Genomic DNA, 16,272 nt, shown 5'->3' with positions numbered 1-16,272 from the left:
GTGAATATTTGGCTCAGCTCAACATAAAGTATAAAAACTAGACAACTAACAAAAGAACTTCAAAACCAGCAATGAGCTTGAGTTGGTCTCAACCCATGTAATTCTTCCAGTGATTGTGTATGCCCAGTGCTGTGATGGTGAGCACATTATAGATACCTCTAATGGGAACCACATTGATATTCTGATAAAATTGTATACTGCAATTGCTATACATTTTGCCTAATGTAACCTACATTTGTGTTGCTACACGATATATTCTGTATCGCTCTGCTTTATTAGAAGTCTTGTGTAAGACCAACTATCTTTAAATAAGTAAATTTAATATTAAATTTTACATCCTCCACGTGTGGCACATCTAAGAGCACCTGTTCAAAAAATATTTGACTCTGATACAATAATATTCTATTTTCTAACATACAATTTTATGCTGAATAAACTAGGTAAATATTGGAGATTTACAAAATCGATTCCAACACCAACAGAACTAATTCTCTGAGAAAACAATTCTCAAATAGTGATCCACAGGTTTCATTCGGTAAGGCAAAAGAACATGGACTGATGTGTATTTTCTATCTTAACCATGCATATGCGTCTAATAACTAAAAAAATTTGAGTTCCGTCTCTCTTGTAAAAATACTTTCTCTGAGCTAACAAAATTGATTATGAAAGTAGTGCTTTTGCTTTCACATATGGAAATACATTCAAAATAATTTGTACCGAAACACTGTGTTACTAGATGAAATTACTATATCACATTACTTATTCAGTTTATTATCCAAATATTTGAAGCATACCTGAAAAACAGTCCTTGTTTTTGCTTAATTGAAGCAAAATAATGAATAATACATTTGCCCTATAGCCTGAAAAAAACAGTCAATACTGCTGAAAAACTAATGACAAACATAAAAAAAAAAAGAGTATACCATCACAGAATAAAAGCTTTAGAGAATTCTGAAACACAAAATGACTCACTTCTAATGAAAAGAAAAATTGTAATGACTGTAGGAAACTTCTTAATTAGAGTAGTTTAGAAGTTTAAAATACCATGTTTTGTCTATTAAAAATTATGTTAAATTATTATATGACCAGATAGAATAAGAAAGGCAAAAATATATATTGGGTTGAATATTACTAATAAACCAATACATTTAGCAGCGACCAAATGCAAAAAACCTAAGGAAACTCATCGCATCACAGGTTCAGGTCCTTATACTGTGAAAGGAATAAAAAAAAAAATTTAAAAAAAAAGATAATAATGAAGTTTTTTTTTCATGTATTAAGGACTATATGCATACTAATGCATAATTGTTAGTTCACAGAATTAAATTACCCACTAAAACAATGGGTAATATATTGGTTCCATGAATTTGAAGGATCTATATATCATTTTTTAAATATTGATTGAGATATGTTTTTGAAAGTGCTGATATGAAAAAGTTCACATAGATAAATTTTCACAGCTAAGTTGCTAAAGCTTATGCAAACTAAATAGACAAACAGTAGTACATGAAATAGATTTTCTGCTATTTATTTCAGTAAAAGAACAAATTCTTTTTGCTTTTCACAAATGAATTCTAGAGAAACATATCCTAGATCCTAGCAATATAAAAAAGCTGTTCACTAAAACATTGCTATGCTCTACCAATGCTTGAAAGAATAAACAAAGTGTCTGTTTAAAAACACAAGCTGTGTCAATAAACATGTCCACTGTTTCTGAGCCACATCCTTTTGAGACTTTTTGCCAAAATGTTATTTCGCTATCATCAGTAAAATAGCCCAGAAAAATCATCACACATTTTGTTCTGATTCATGTAGCAAATTTCCTACAAATAAGATTAATGCTAACTACATCTAAGTGCCAAATATGTAACCAAGAGTACACCAGGTAACATCTCAGCCTCCAATACAAGCATTAGTCCAATAAATAACAAAATTACTCTTCTGTGTTCCTGTATTATTCCACCTACAATATCATTTGCTTGTGATTTATTTGGTTACAGTCTTGCAGTCAGATTCTGATATGTAAAGGCTCACATCTGAGAGTAAACTATCAAATATTAATCCTCATGGAAATGTTTTGTGCCTTGAATTGTGAAGCAACTGGAATAAAGAATTGATCTTCAAGTAAACTGACAAACACTGAAGCTGACAGAAGTTCTACCACTGACTTGATAGTGCATAAGGTCCTCACAAATAAAAGAAAATGTAGTAATTGTTTCTGTGTAATCTACTTTTAGCACCTGTATTCCTGTCACATTGAGACAGCATAATTGCTTAGATGCCTGCTGAGAAACACTGTGAATAAAAGAAAAACTAGTAAGAGAACATTTTTGAAGACTAACAGTGGCCCATCTTCACCACTGCACAAGTCCAATAACAATATGTGAAGAAGGGAGAAAGAAAAGAATGATAAACCTTGCAGTGATTCCTGAGAGTTTCTCCCTTTCACTGCCTCCCCACAACTTTCTAAATTTCCTCTGTCAAACCACTGAGGGAGGAGTTCTCAATGATACTTAAGCACCTAAGACTACAGTTACTGCAATCAAAATGTAGTGCCCGAACAGCAGTTATGCAGCTAAATACCTTGAAACAATTTTGTATCCGTCTCTGTTCTTCTAATTTCCAGATAACAAATATGGACAAAAACATTGACAGTAGTGAGAAGATGATACTTCTGTTAAGACTTGACTCAATCTCATATTAAGCAATTAGAAATACACAGCTAACATTAATGACATTTTTCCAAATCTACTTCTAAAATTCCAACCCTATTTTTCAAACTAAATTTATTTTGTCAAGTACTGGCAAAAAGTACCCTATCTACAAACTTGAAAACGTTATTTGAAGGCACAAAGGCAAAAAATAGGCATACTGCCAAGATGTCATTTTTACAGACATACTTCTCTGATCTCAACCATATGCTGAAAGGGGAAGATTTTTCAAAGCGATATGCAAGTAGGGACTTGGCATAGAAAAGTTTTCAAGGTATCATGTATTCAAATTAAGATCTATATCTGAATATGCATAAAGGCTCTTATGCAAAGGGAGAATCACTGGTATTATCTTGTGAGTGATGATTAGGAGAGTACAAAGGTTTTGAGAATTTGGGATTCTTTTTCACTTTTTGTGGGCATAGATTGATTTTATTTATATATACATATACAGGCAGCTTTTAAAAAAAATAACTAAATGTCCATAACAATTAATGTGAAATAAGTATACATTGAAATTATTTCTGGTGGAAATTAGTTTCATAAAGTTTTATGTTTTATTTTCTAATCGTCTTCCTCATTTGCTGTTCATTGTTCCTTTTTCATAAATTTTGAAAATATATTTACTAGTCTTCTTTAAATTTAATTTTCTGCTTCCTTTTGAAGGTTTCACAATACTTTTACATAAATGTTGAACTATAATTTTCAAGAAGATAGATGATCAAAGACAGGGAATGTTATCAGCGATTTATAGACCATGCAAATTCAGTGATTTCAATGACAATTCGATGAGATTGCATGGTAGATTAAGCTTTAATCTGGCACACAATGTATTGCATCATCTTATCTATCTAGATATTTATAGTGTTCTGAACAGTTAAGTACATAACTCAAGCCATTGCAGAGTAGTAGGTGTCTTTTATCTATTCTTAAAAATTATGCAAAATAAAAGAAAAATTAGGAAAAAAAACCAGTGGTCTTTACAATTGCCAATAAAAGTTCTGAGGAAGCTGAGCCAGTTTTGTAGAAAACCATCAAGAGAAGTTGAGAAGGCCTTCAGTAATCTCTCTGTACCTTGATCTTAGCTGCACAGACTCTGTGGAATTAATGATATATACTTCATAGTGTATTTCAGGTACAAACCCAAAGATACTGTAGCTCGCTCTTTCAAATTTTAGATAGTCTTATTTCAGACAAATTATCAGAGTCATCTAAAGGAATCAGCACTCTATTACCCCTCCTTTATGCATTTTACAGTTGTTGTTATTGCTCTTGAATATGCACATTAAAAAGTACCTTTCATCTCAAGATCATGAAAAATCTTTACATTAGAAAGCAATCAATTCCTTGAGAAAATCCGGTGCTCTTTATAAGAATTTAATATAGACAAGCACATTATACCAACTACTGATTGCATTAGTGTGGTGAAAAACTACTTCACCTGCTTCTGCATAGCAAGCCCGTGCATTTCCGCATGTGTCTACACGAAATCTAACCTTGTACAAAATTTTATTTGAGGATCAACTATTTCCTTAAATATTGATATCTAACTCTTAAGATTTCTGATGGGTAATTGAAGAAAACAGAGACCCTGAGAATTGTCATTCTCTACTCTCTAACTCCATATTTATCATGCATTAAAAATAAATTAACCACCTGCAAGTGCAAAATAATTAAGAATAAAGTGAAGCATAATTCTAAACATTTTCAGGTGCTTCTAAACGAAAGGTATTTCTTTTTAGGTCATGAGTATTTGACACATTAAAGAAGAATGGAAATGGAAATAAATTATGCAAATAATACTCCTTGTTTGTTGTTTGTTTTTTTTTTAATCCAAAACCACAACCTTTTTAATTCTAACAGGAAAAAATAAAAACTATGTGTTATAAAATTTTACCAGTGTTTTGTAAATAAGATTTTTAATCAATTATCTCCATTTTCAAAGTAAATGGTAAAGAAAATGTGATTATTTTCTCCAAAAAGTAACTTGGCATGAGAAAACAAACACTATTGTCTATCAGAAATGCAATACACTATCTTAGCTATAAATGAATTGATACAAATATTTCTGAAACAGAAGGGAGTTTCTTAAGGACCTTGTTTCTTTTTGCTGCTTCCAATGATTTATCAGAGCTTAACTTTAAATAAAAAATAAAAAAGATACCCTTGATAGCAACCCCATGATTACTGTTTAGGGAGGAGGCTTCAGGTTTTCAATAGGAAATGAATGTTTTAAAATTTTATGAAAATTTTAAAATATGTCTATAACAACTTTACAATACTTTCTACTGTTTTTTTTTTAAATGAAACTCAGAATTATCCTGACTTCAATACTAAGTAATAAGCATTTTATGCTTAGTATTTTATGTTTAGTACTTTCCCCTTTTTGGATCTGTGTGTTTATACACTTGGATTGTTTTTACCAAACACATCCACTTGTAAGAGAGAAGCAGGTTCATAACACACTTTGCTCTTAATTTTCCACAGGTCTAATTTTGCTGGTTTATGCATCAACAACATTCACAAATTTCTAATGTCGCACTTGGCCAATGTTTAATCCAGTGCTCTTGTATACACTCCAGCTTTGCAATTTTCTGCATATTCTATGCTGTTTTAGAATGTGTTTCTTATTCGGTTTCTTCATTGGCTGCGCTACAGACAAGCAGCAGAAAGGAAACTATATAGGCTGACATGGAAAGCTCCTTGAAAAGTTAAGCTCAGTTTTAAAGTCTTTAATATAATAATAGCATTATGAAATTTGCAGAGCAGCAGAGTAATAGATTACACAGACAGTTACAAAAATACCTTTAGAAGCTCCATAGGCCATGCCATTTTCTAGGAGAATTCCCTCTGCTCCCTCTTTGGCACAAACCACAACACTTACTCCTTTTGTTCCTTACTTATCTTTCTTGAAGAGTCTGGATGCGTCTGTTGCAGGACACCAGAGTTCCCAGCTGTTCTGCTATGGCTCTATGATTTTAATAATGTCACTGATCTGTGACTGCCTATGAATTTACTGTTTCTGTGTTTCCCCAGCTAAGTGTGTTTCTTTATAGGCCCCCGAGACACGTCTTTGGGCACCCCACTTCCTCAAAAAGAGTGCAAGAAAGTCCCTCACCAGTGTGCCTTGTGTGTGCCTCTCCTCTATCCCCTGTCCCCGGACAAATCTGCAAGCTTTGATCACAAACTGAAATAAAATCAAAAGATCTCCTCACTAAGTTAGCAAGCCTCTTTGGCAATGACACTCCTGCTCCACTAAATAAAAACCATTTATCCAACTAGTTTAACTTAGTCTTGATAATCTAATACTCAGAGAATAAATGGATCTTTAAAGAATAGAGAACAGTATATGTACTACATCGTGTATTACATTTATTTTCATTTACTATTCTGATATATTCTAAAAAGAGATAGGATAGGATAGGATAGGATAGGATAGGATAGGATAGGATAGGATAGGATAGGATAGGATAGGATAGGATAGGATAGGATAGGATAGGAGGTACCTTAAAGATCACCTAGCTCCAACACCCCTGCCAAGGGCAGGGACACCTCCCACTAGATCAGGCTGCCCAAGGACCCATCCAACCTGGCCTTGAACACCGCCAGGGATAGGACATCCACAACTTCCCTGCACAACCTGTTCCAGTGCCTCACCACATAGTGAAGAAATTCCTCCTTACATCTAGTCTAAATCTGCCCCTCTCCATTTTATAGCCATTGTCCCTAGTCCTATCACTACAAGCCTTTGTAAAAAGTCCCTCCCAAGCTTCAGGTATTGGAAGGCTGCTATAAAGTCTCCTCAGACCTTATATTATTAATATAATATAATGAAAGCTATATACATACATATAATTGCTGAGAAACATTTAATGGTGGCTTTTTTTTCAAACCTGCAATAATGAAAAGTTACCCTTTCCTCATAATTTATCCACAGAATAACCTCACAGCTTTCAGAAATTTAAAGGAAATGATTGCAAAACATCCATCAACTGAAAATCTTTAAGGATAGCTTTGCAGAAGTTTAGTTGTAAATGACTTTTACATAAAATTCATCCAGTTTTTGAGGAGAGGGACATAAAACATTTCTTGAGGACACATGGAAGTCCTATTTTCTATGGCTTTGTGTTGTGATTTGTAAAGCTCATGGATTTTAAATTCCAAGTAAACCCAAGGATGACAATAAATTGTCATGATTCACATCCTCAAATTCTTCACTTTGCCCTTGTATGCTGAGTATTGCTGCAAAATTCATACAGATTTTACAGCCAGCAAAAAATATCAAATAGAATCATTTGTAGCTAAAACAGTGAGGAAGTTCAGGAGCTCAAATTTTGCTCTAGCAGAAGTTAAATGGAATAAATTCTCTCATAACCTGCCTCTTTTGAGACAGAATCACAGGAACTATACCATGGGGAAAACACTACCAACAGCCACATGGCTTGTGTGGCACTGGAGTCCTGTACTGGGCAAAACTGGCAAAAGGAGTTGCAGAAGTGGCCTGTGTGGGAGGGGACCAAGACCTGCATGGTGCTGGTCACAGCTGGATCCAGCGGAATCTGCAACAAAAGGTGCTGATCTGCTGTACAGTAAAATGGGAATCACAGAGGAGTCGCCTGAGGGACAGGAGGTGGCATGGAAGGAGGCACAGAGGCAGACACAGGAGGAAACTTTTAGGTGCATGTGAGGATACATCAAAGTCTGTGTGAAAGGGAGTGTGGCCTCTGAAGCCATGCCAGAACGAAAGATAAGACTTGGGAATCAGGGTGAAGGAACAAGGATATCAGTAGGCATTGTGACTTCACACACATCTCCCACCACATCGTGCTGGCCAGGCTGGGGTGAGGTGCAGCCAAAGCATGAGGAGCCGAGACCGGAACAGGAAGGACATAATCTGGAGCCAAGCACAGACAGACGAAGGGGGAGTCGTTTCCCTAGTGTTTTTTTTAAGGTTTTATATGCATTTTTTCACAAATCCTGAAATAGTACCTAAATGTTTGTATTAACTGTCAGTAAATGAAAGTTAAGTGAGATCCTCAGAGTTGGCTCCATTTCCTGCAAGGAATTATCATGTTGTGGGTGCAATTTAGATGAGTTGGGCTCTTCTCAAGGGTTATATATAGGAATAGTAACAGTGCGCAGTGACCTTATTTCATATTTTTTTTAATAAAGACGGAAAGAAAAATATTGATGTTGCAAAAATTTTGGCACATAAAGCCAGTAGGTTTTACTTCTCTACAGAAGAAAAAAAAGGCAAACACAGAAGAACAGCATGCAGTCTGCTGAATTGTTGTTTATATGTTTGGAAAACACAGGAAGCTGTTTGGTTAAAAATGTAAATAGACCGTTCATTTTTAAAAATTTTCTATTCTTCTAGAGTAAGACATGAAATTTGATGGATTAACTCACAAGTGAGTTTAGAAAGTAAGATAATCTGTCAGTCTGTACATCCGCCAACTGCTCCTTTACTGCTGTTTTCTAGCAAGAGAAATACATGTTTTCCTCACATAAAAATGTACATTGAGGATGGATTGGTGCTTTTACTGCTTACAAACAAAACACGGGAATTAAAATACTTGGACAGGCCTTCCCTGTGTGAATTGAACAGAAGAAAATTGGAAGGAAAAGATTTCTTGGTAATAAAACTTCCCACTTTCTTTTTATGTAAACCACCATGCCATCAAGTCTTAGTGAATTTCTACAGTGTTGGATCTCAGTGGGATAAGAGTCTTTCATAATTTTCATTGTCTAGCCTTTTGAGTCCTCTGACCTCATGACAGCTGGATTACAGGGAGCATGCAGATTAAAATAATTTACTTTTATGAACCGAATTAAAATGCAAATGTTGATCAAAATATCTTTCTAAAAATGTACAGTTCCATATGCTTGGGTTTATAAAACAGCTAAACAACAGAGTACATCCTTACTGAGCACCATGCAAAGCAGGAAGCACAATTTCTGTGACACATTTGTAATCTCTTTACTCTTTTACTGTTACATATCTAAAAGAATCTGACTTTTATCCAAGCACAAAATGCCTAAAAATGGTAAAATGTTTTCAAGATTTCAGAGTCAAGACTTCTGTAGTTGCTTATTATGCAAAGAACTCAAAATTCAGCACTCCTGAATGTGATCTGTGACTACTGCTTTGCCAGAAGAGAGAAACAGGATTTAACCTCTTCTGAAGACATTTTCTAAGCTAATTTATGATGATTGCTTTGGCAGCTCTGTTATCTTGTTTGCCAAAATTTATCAAACTTAATTTAAGTCTTACTTGCATTTGAAAAGTTCACAGACACATTCAAATTTGGAAAACTAAAATCAGAACTTGAAGGAAAAGATTTTTACACCACAGAAGCATTTAGAAATAAGAGTTTCAGTGTTCTGCTTGAGGGATGTACCAAGAAGTTTTTCAAGTAGAAACTGAATATATCTACTTCATGTATCCAAATGCCTCTGCCACTCATATCTCATCTTACCAGAGGAAAGTTTTAAAAAATTTATTTCAAAATCTTCTTGTCGGGGACAAGTAAAACACAATGTATATGCAGACAAGAAATTGGTTTTCATCTGCTTAATGTGATTTAATAGTAGATAACAGTCCAAACCACATAAAGAATGCAGAGGAATCTCATTAACTATGCTGCTACCATTACCTTTATATTGCCACAGGAAATGGAAGGGTGGAAGCTTCTGACTTCCAACACCAGGAGGACAGCTCCTGCTCCTGCTGCAGCTCTGCAGCTACAGAGTAGGTCAGTGCCCAGGTAACAGATGGGGGGCTGGGACCTGTGCCCAACAAAGCACTCGAATCATCTGAGCCTGAACTCTGCAGCAGAAGCAGAAGGAGGTGGCAAACGACAATAGTGGGAGACTCCCTGTTGTGGGGGATGGAGGCCTCCACCTGCTAACGTGTCATGTAGGGATATTTGGTACTTGTCAGGGGCTCATATCCCAGACACTGCTGAGGTTTCTCCAGCCTGCAAAACCCTACTCCTCTTCCATGTGGGCACTGATACTGCAAGGGGAAGCACAGAAAATATCCTGCATGGCTACACAACCCTAAAGTAAGAGTCAAGGGCTGAGTAAATGCTCCGTTGTTTTTTTTTTTTTTTTCCTCAGTCTTGCCAGTAAGGGGAAAGAGTGTGAGAGGAGTGAACAGATCCTGTTGATCCACAAGTAGTTGCACAACAAGTGTGGACAATGGACATTCAGATTTCATGGCAATGGAACCATCTCTGAGGATTGAGAACAGCTTGAAAGAGAAGGGATCCAAGAGATAAGGTAAAAGTATCTTTGCCATTAGGCTGGCCAGCCTGGTGAGAACAGCCTTAAAGTAGGGATTACCAGGGGAGATGATGGAGGAAGAAGTAGAGGAGGCCTTCTTCAAAAATGAGTGAAAAGCCCACAGTTTTATTGCTCAGCTTGACATCATATGGTGTGAAATACTTCTTTGATCAACCAATATCAACTGTCCCAGCTGTGTCTTCTCCCACCTTCTAAAACGTTGATGTGTTACCCACACTAATTTGCTCACAAATCTAAGCCAGATATCATTTAGACTGCTGTGAGGAAAATTAACTCCATGCTAGACGAACATAGTACACCAGGTAAGTTCCATTGCCTCTAGCTCATATTGGTTTTAGTTTGGATTGCAGATGTAAAGCACTCCTCCTATTGAAAGGATACATTTCAAAATACAAGATGCCAAACTATTCTGTTTTGTAAATCCTTGTGAAGTATCCTCTTTCTTATTAAGTTTAAATCTTTTTCAAGATATTAAAAAAGCTGAATACATATTGTTTCTGCCAAAGTACCCTCATGATAAAGGTAATTAAAATCAGGGTTAACATTATCCTGCTATCTCCATGACTATTTATTCGTAGCATGTTGAAAATGGAATATCAGAATACGATGGAATCATGCTATTGAAGTGCCTGGGTGAAATAAATACCAAAAAGTAATGAATACAGACATCTTAGCTCAGTATCAACAACTTCACACCTGAGAGGAAGTCAGTAAGAGAGCTAAAATTCCTTTTTTTCCTCATTTGTTTTCCATTCCTGCAGCTAGACCTGAGATCCTTTTCTAATTTTTCTTCCCTTCTTGTAGGTAGAGCAGAGATCTTTGATACTTACAAATAAAAGTGCATTAATCAGGATTAATATTTGCTTACTTTGGACCTCAGCGTAAATGCACTGAAAGAGTTTGAGCAAGTAGCAATATAATCAGCAGTACACGAGCATTTTGTCATATTGTGATGGCATACAACTATTTTTGAGAAATATGTGAGCAATGTGATCAGCAAAGGGGCAAAGATGTTTGTAGTTGCACATAAGAGGCATCCAAGTAAAAAGACTTGCAGGACAAGATAAGCACAAGTAACTACAAACTAATGTCCCAACCACAACACGAGAACGACTGCAAAGTTACGTTTTCAAGACTTCACAGTTTTGTATAAAAAAACTATGTTCACTAATAATATGTAGGAACTAACTGATGGCACAGTGAGCTGTTAATGTGTCAATTTAGTAAAATTTGGTTTTAAAGTTTAAAACTGGTTTGATTTGTCAGTTTTCTAAATACTCCACAACACGCTCTAACTCCCTGATACATACATGCGGACATATTTATACATTCAGTTGCAACCACTTTTCATCCAATATTTGCTAGATCATATTGCTTGTGAAGATGATGTGTACTGATGGATAGATTTGGCAATTCCATCTGGACCAGTGGCACTACACAGGATTTACCACAGCAAGATTTTCACTCATTAAAGGCTTTTAGAAATACATGAGGAAAAAAAAAACAGTAGGTCAGCATGCTAAATTTTGTATCAAAATAATTCTGAATGATTAATTCAAAAATCATTTAGTCTTTAATATCAATGCTGTGTGAATTTCAGTTACATATGTCTTGGCATCTTCAGTGCATGAACCACAAAGAAAATAAACAAGAAAAAACAAATTGGCTGAGAAAAGTCATACACTTCATAGGCTGCCAAAGTGTCTCAATGTACACAATGTAATAATACAGCAATAAAATGCATGTTATTTTCATCACAATGTCAGTGTAAAAGTTAGAATCAAAGAAAAACACATTTCTAACATTACAACGTAGACTGCCTGACAGTCAAGTAATTCAGCAACAGCATAAATTGTTGTCATATTAATTAAACATTATACTTAGATGAACACAGTACATACAATTACTGGTATAACAAAATGCAAGAGGAGCCCTAGACTGCATTGTTGAAACTCAATGCTAAATTGATTACACAAGCATGAAACTTTCAGAGTGTCTTCCCACTCCAACAGCATAGCCTAACTTTAATCAAATTTTGTAGTAAAGACACATTTCAAAAAACATTGCTAAGGTTTTCGTGCAAACAGGCAGCTGGATAGAGATAAATTACTGCTCCCACTGCAGAAAATACTGGAGTGTGAATACAATCATACTATTAGGCACCAAAAATCTGAAGAAGGGAAAGCATCAGAGTGCCAATATCTGTAATATTTTTATTGCTTTTTTACGCTTCAGACAACCACCATCACAGAAAACGAAGATGTTTAACTTGTTTTTCTGTTTGCTTGTTTTTGAAGGACAACATTTGTGGCTGAATAGAACTGAGTAATTTTCTTACTTTATATTTTAAATGCTGAAAAATATTTGGCACCTACAATTCTATTAATTTTTTTTTCTCATATTTTAAACCTAAGTTTTTTCTATAAGTCATTATAGATCTCTCAGGCTACAATAACCTCTGCTAATTGAAGATGATTACTGTTTTGGAACCACATCCTATGTTATTCTTACCCCATTCTCTGATTCAGGAACTTCATATACTCCTGCAGAAGTGATTGAATATTGAGATTAAAATGTGATTCTTTTAAAATATTGGATCTTGTGAAAAATCAAAAGTGCAGTTATCGGCCTGCAGCATGCTACTTAAAAAATATGAGTAGACAAAATTACCTCAAAAATAATATCACAAAGTCATGGATACATACAGAAAGTCACTCCATTATAAAATACAAATGTATGTATTTTGTAAATAAATATTATCTATTGTAAAATTATACATAAATAATATACTTAGCATTTTTCTTTATTAACATTACTTAAAGAACATACATGAAAAATGTATAAGAATATTGTTAGACATTCCTAGCTAGCAAATATATAATATTTGTTCATTAAGAAAGCAGATTTATGAAGTTCACCCTGATGGATTTTTTTTACTTTCTTTTTATGAATGTTCTATGCTGTAATCAACAAATCCTTACAAGCTTCACTGTTGCAATTAGGTGGTTTGCCATTCAGACTGAGTTTGTTGATGAGATAATTTTCATGTTTTTCTTCCTGACATGCTGAAAATCTTTAACCAAATTCAGCACAGGAGATTGTTCCATTTTTGGCAGAACACACTACAATGGTTATAGCAAATGAAAAGCAGCAGCCTTTCAATACGATCATATGTTGTTTGGCAGGGAGAAAAAGGAGAAAGCAAATGTAGACTTCTTATTTGAAAAATCATATTCAAAAGTTTAGGGTTTTTTTCAAAATAGATTCATATAGATGTGAGGAAACATAAAAGTATCTGTCGCTCTAGGAAAATTTAAGACTATTTCCAGCTGAATATATTTACATCCTTTTGTACACATTCTCTATTGCCTCCTCCGTGCATCACTTTTGGTCCTTTTATAAATACCCTGTAATCACTATATTTTTTTACATATTATTTTATCTTCTGTCCCAAATTTGAATTGTGGATTTTTTTTCTTTAACAGTGTCAAAATTGTCTCTTCCATTTTTCAGAATCTTCTTGACTTTTATCTCTCGTCTTCTCTAATGCTTCTCCTTATTCCTAGTCTGGTATTTTGAGATAGACTTTTCCAGCAGTTTCTTTCTCTTTGCATTTGCCTAATCCACTTAACATATGGAACTGGGCATTTCACCTAACTTTTGATACACATACATAATAGACTTCTATATTTGAGCTAGTCACCTTAGGCTCTATTCATAATCATTTATGAGAAACGGAGATTTCATCTGATTTAAAAGTCCAGTGCAGGAAAGACATAGGCATACTGGGCCGAGTAAAGCAGAGAGCTGTCAAGGTGATTCGGGATCTGGAGCACATGATATGAGGAGAAGCTGAAAGAACTGGGTCTGTTCAGGTTGGAGAAGAGAAGATTTGATTTGTCTTCAACTACCTAATGGAAAATATGGAGAAAATGGAGGCAGTTTCTTCTAAACAGTGCACAGTGAAAGGACAAGAGAGAATTAACACAAGCTGGAATGTGGGAATTTCTGATCAATACAAGGAAAAAAAAAATTTCTAAGAGTGAGGTTAGACTCTAGAACAGAGGTCCAGAAACAGTCTGCAGTCTCCATCCTTGGAGACATTAAAAACTCAACTAGGCATACACCCAAGTAACTTCTTGTAATTGATCTTGCTTTGAGCAGGAGGTTGGACTAGAAACCTCTAGAAGCCCTGTCCAACCTATGTGATGTTATGGTCCTGTGATTTATTTTAGCAGTGAACAACAGACAGACCATAAACTCTTTACTCTCCCTTGTGGCCTTAAACATAGTGCAGACCACTGATCAACATATAGTCTTTTATATTGAAGATGTTTTAAGGAATCCCTCACATGCTGCCTATTCCAAATCCAACTGAACACTGCTCCAATTTGTAGCTTCACTTAAGCTGATCTTACAGGAAGCTTTTTAACTGTTTGGTCATTAAATAACCTTTCCAACTTCTAAAGATTATGAGAATTATCATAAAGTGAATTAAAAATATTAAATGGTGGTTATTTGAATGAGTCATGCAGTAAAACGAATTATCATGAGAAGACAGACACATTGGAGAAATGCAAAAAGCCACACAAAAAGAGAGCAGACTTCCTTAAACTGATTTTTTATAAATTCTGTAACAGAACATGATGTTTCTCTTACTAAGGTAACACAGTTTCATTTTTATTACAAAGATAGATTTAACAATGTTTTTACTATCATTGTTTTGTATCAATCTTTCATTAAAATGTTTTCTCAGCTAAACAATATTTTTTTACAACTATGATTTCTCTGCAGTTGCTAACAAACATCTCAATTGCATACACATAGTTCAAAGTCCAGCAGAAATGTTTGAATACAAACATTTCAGTCCAAGAAAAAAACCCCTCACACTCTGTTAGTGCTCTTTAACAATTATTGAAACTCGGGGATGGAATAAACAAGTTAGTATGCTTATGTAAGTTACGTGTCAGGGAAGTGAACTTTTATAAGTATGTATGACAGAAAAACAGCAGCTGGTCACTTAATTTTTCTCCTTCACCCTCATTTTTTGGTATTCACTCAGTTTAATTCTGCTTTAACTCATTGCCACTGTCTTTCATAGGAGTAATGCTATGCCCTGAAGAAAGAATCCATACATTACATTTTTGCACATGTTGATACTTACAAACCTTTAATTATCATTAGATTTTCTTTATAAATTTGTCTCCATTCTCTGAATTTGCAAGAATATATTTGCAAATTCTGTTTCTGCCAAGGCTAATGTGCATGGTGAGAATGAGGACTTTGAAATAACTACTTGCGCATCTACCCACTGTAATTTGCCACAAGCTGGCAAATAAAAAAATCTTTTCTTGAAACAGATCTGAACTTTGTATCTCATTATGATCTTAATTCCTAATGCAGCTATACAGTCACAAATACTATTCTAAATTTAAGCTTGGAAATGCACTTAATAGGGATGATAAAGTACTGAAAATGTTTAATAAATATTTACATCTGTGCTGGTTTCAGTTGAAGCAGAACATTTATCTCTGACTTCTCAGCCCCACCATCATCACCAAGGTAATGGGCCACCGATGTGCTGAGTCCACTGCTCACACCCAATCCTATGTAAAACAAGGCCATCTCAGAGTTGATGGTGAAGGGGTTGCACTTGCTAGGAGGGACAAACAGGACTGGTGACTCAGCCTGGCCAACAAAGGATTCCCTGCCATACGCACCATACTCAGGACAGATATCACAAGGGACACTTCCTCTTCTTCAGTGGCTGATGTTCAGGGAGGACCTCACCTGTCTGTCTGCCCCTGAAACCATTTGTGTGTTCTTGAATCCAGTTCCTGAGTCCAGTTCCTGAGTCCAGCTCCTTCCTGCCATTAAGTCCAGCCTGGGACCTCCCCTGTGCCACCACTGCAGCGTCAGTGGTGATGTATGGCTATCATGGGAGTTGGAACTGAGTTTTGTAGAGTTGTATACATTTTACTAGTTTCTTATTAATATTATTGTCTTCTTTTTATTATTATTGTTGCATTAAAGCTGGTGTAGTGTTAGTTTCCAACCCATAAGTCTCTCTCTTTCTCATTTCCCTTTTCCCTTTGCTAGTGAGGGGGTGATTGAGACTAAGAAGCTGCCCAGCATTAGCTGCTGATGTGGCCGGGATGGGGTGCTAAACTGGGAGAAGGTCATCTGTCCAGAATGAACTTACATCTGGGAACCATGAATATAAACTTCTTGAAAAGGCATTGGCTACTAAAAC

At 35.3% G+C, this 16,272-nt stretch overlaps 1 protein-coding gene across 3 annotated transcripts in view; it reads right to left on the bottom strand.

Moving 5' to 3' along the window:
• CSMD3 (CUB and Sushi multiple domains 3) overlaps positions 1 to 16,272 on the bottom strand; it is a 610,540-nt gene that overhangs the window by 422,676 nt on the left and 171,592 nt on the right. The gene's annotated exons all lie outside the window — the stretch shown is intronic.

Source organism: Cuculus canorus, chromosome 2, assembly GCF_017976375.1.
Source record: "Cuculus canorus isolate bCucCan1 chromosome 2, bCucCan1.pri, whole genome shotgun sequence".
Classification (NCBI taxonomy): Eukaryota; Metazoa; Chordata; class Aves; order Cuculiformes; family Cuculidae; genus Cuculus; species Cuculus canorus.
This window is presented reverse-complemented; position numbering and strand designations above follow the sequence as displayed.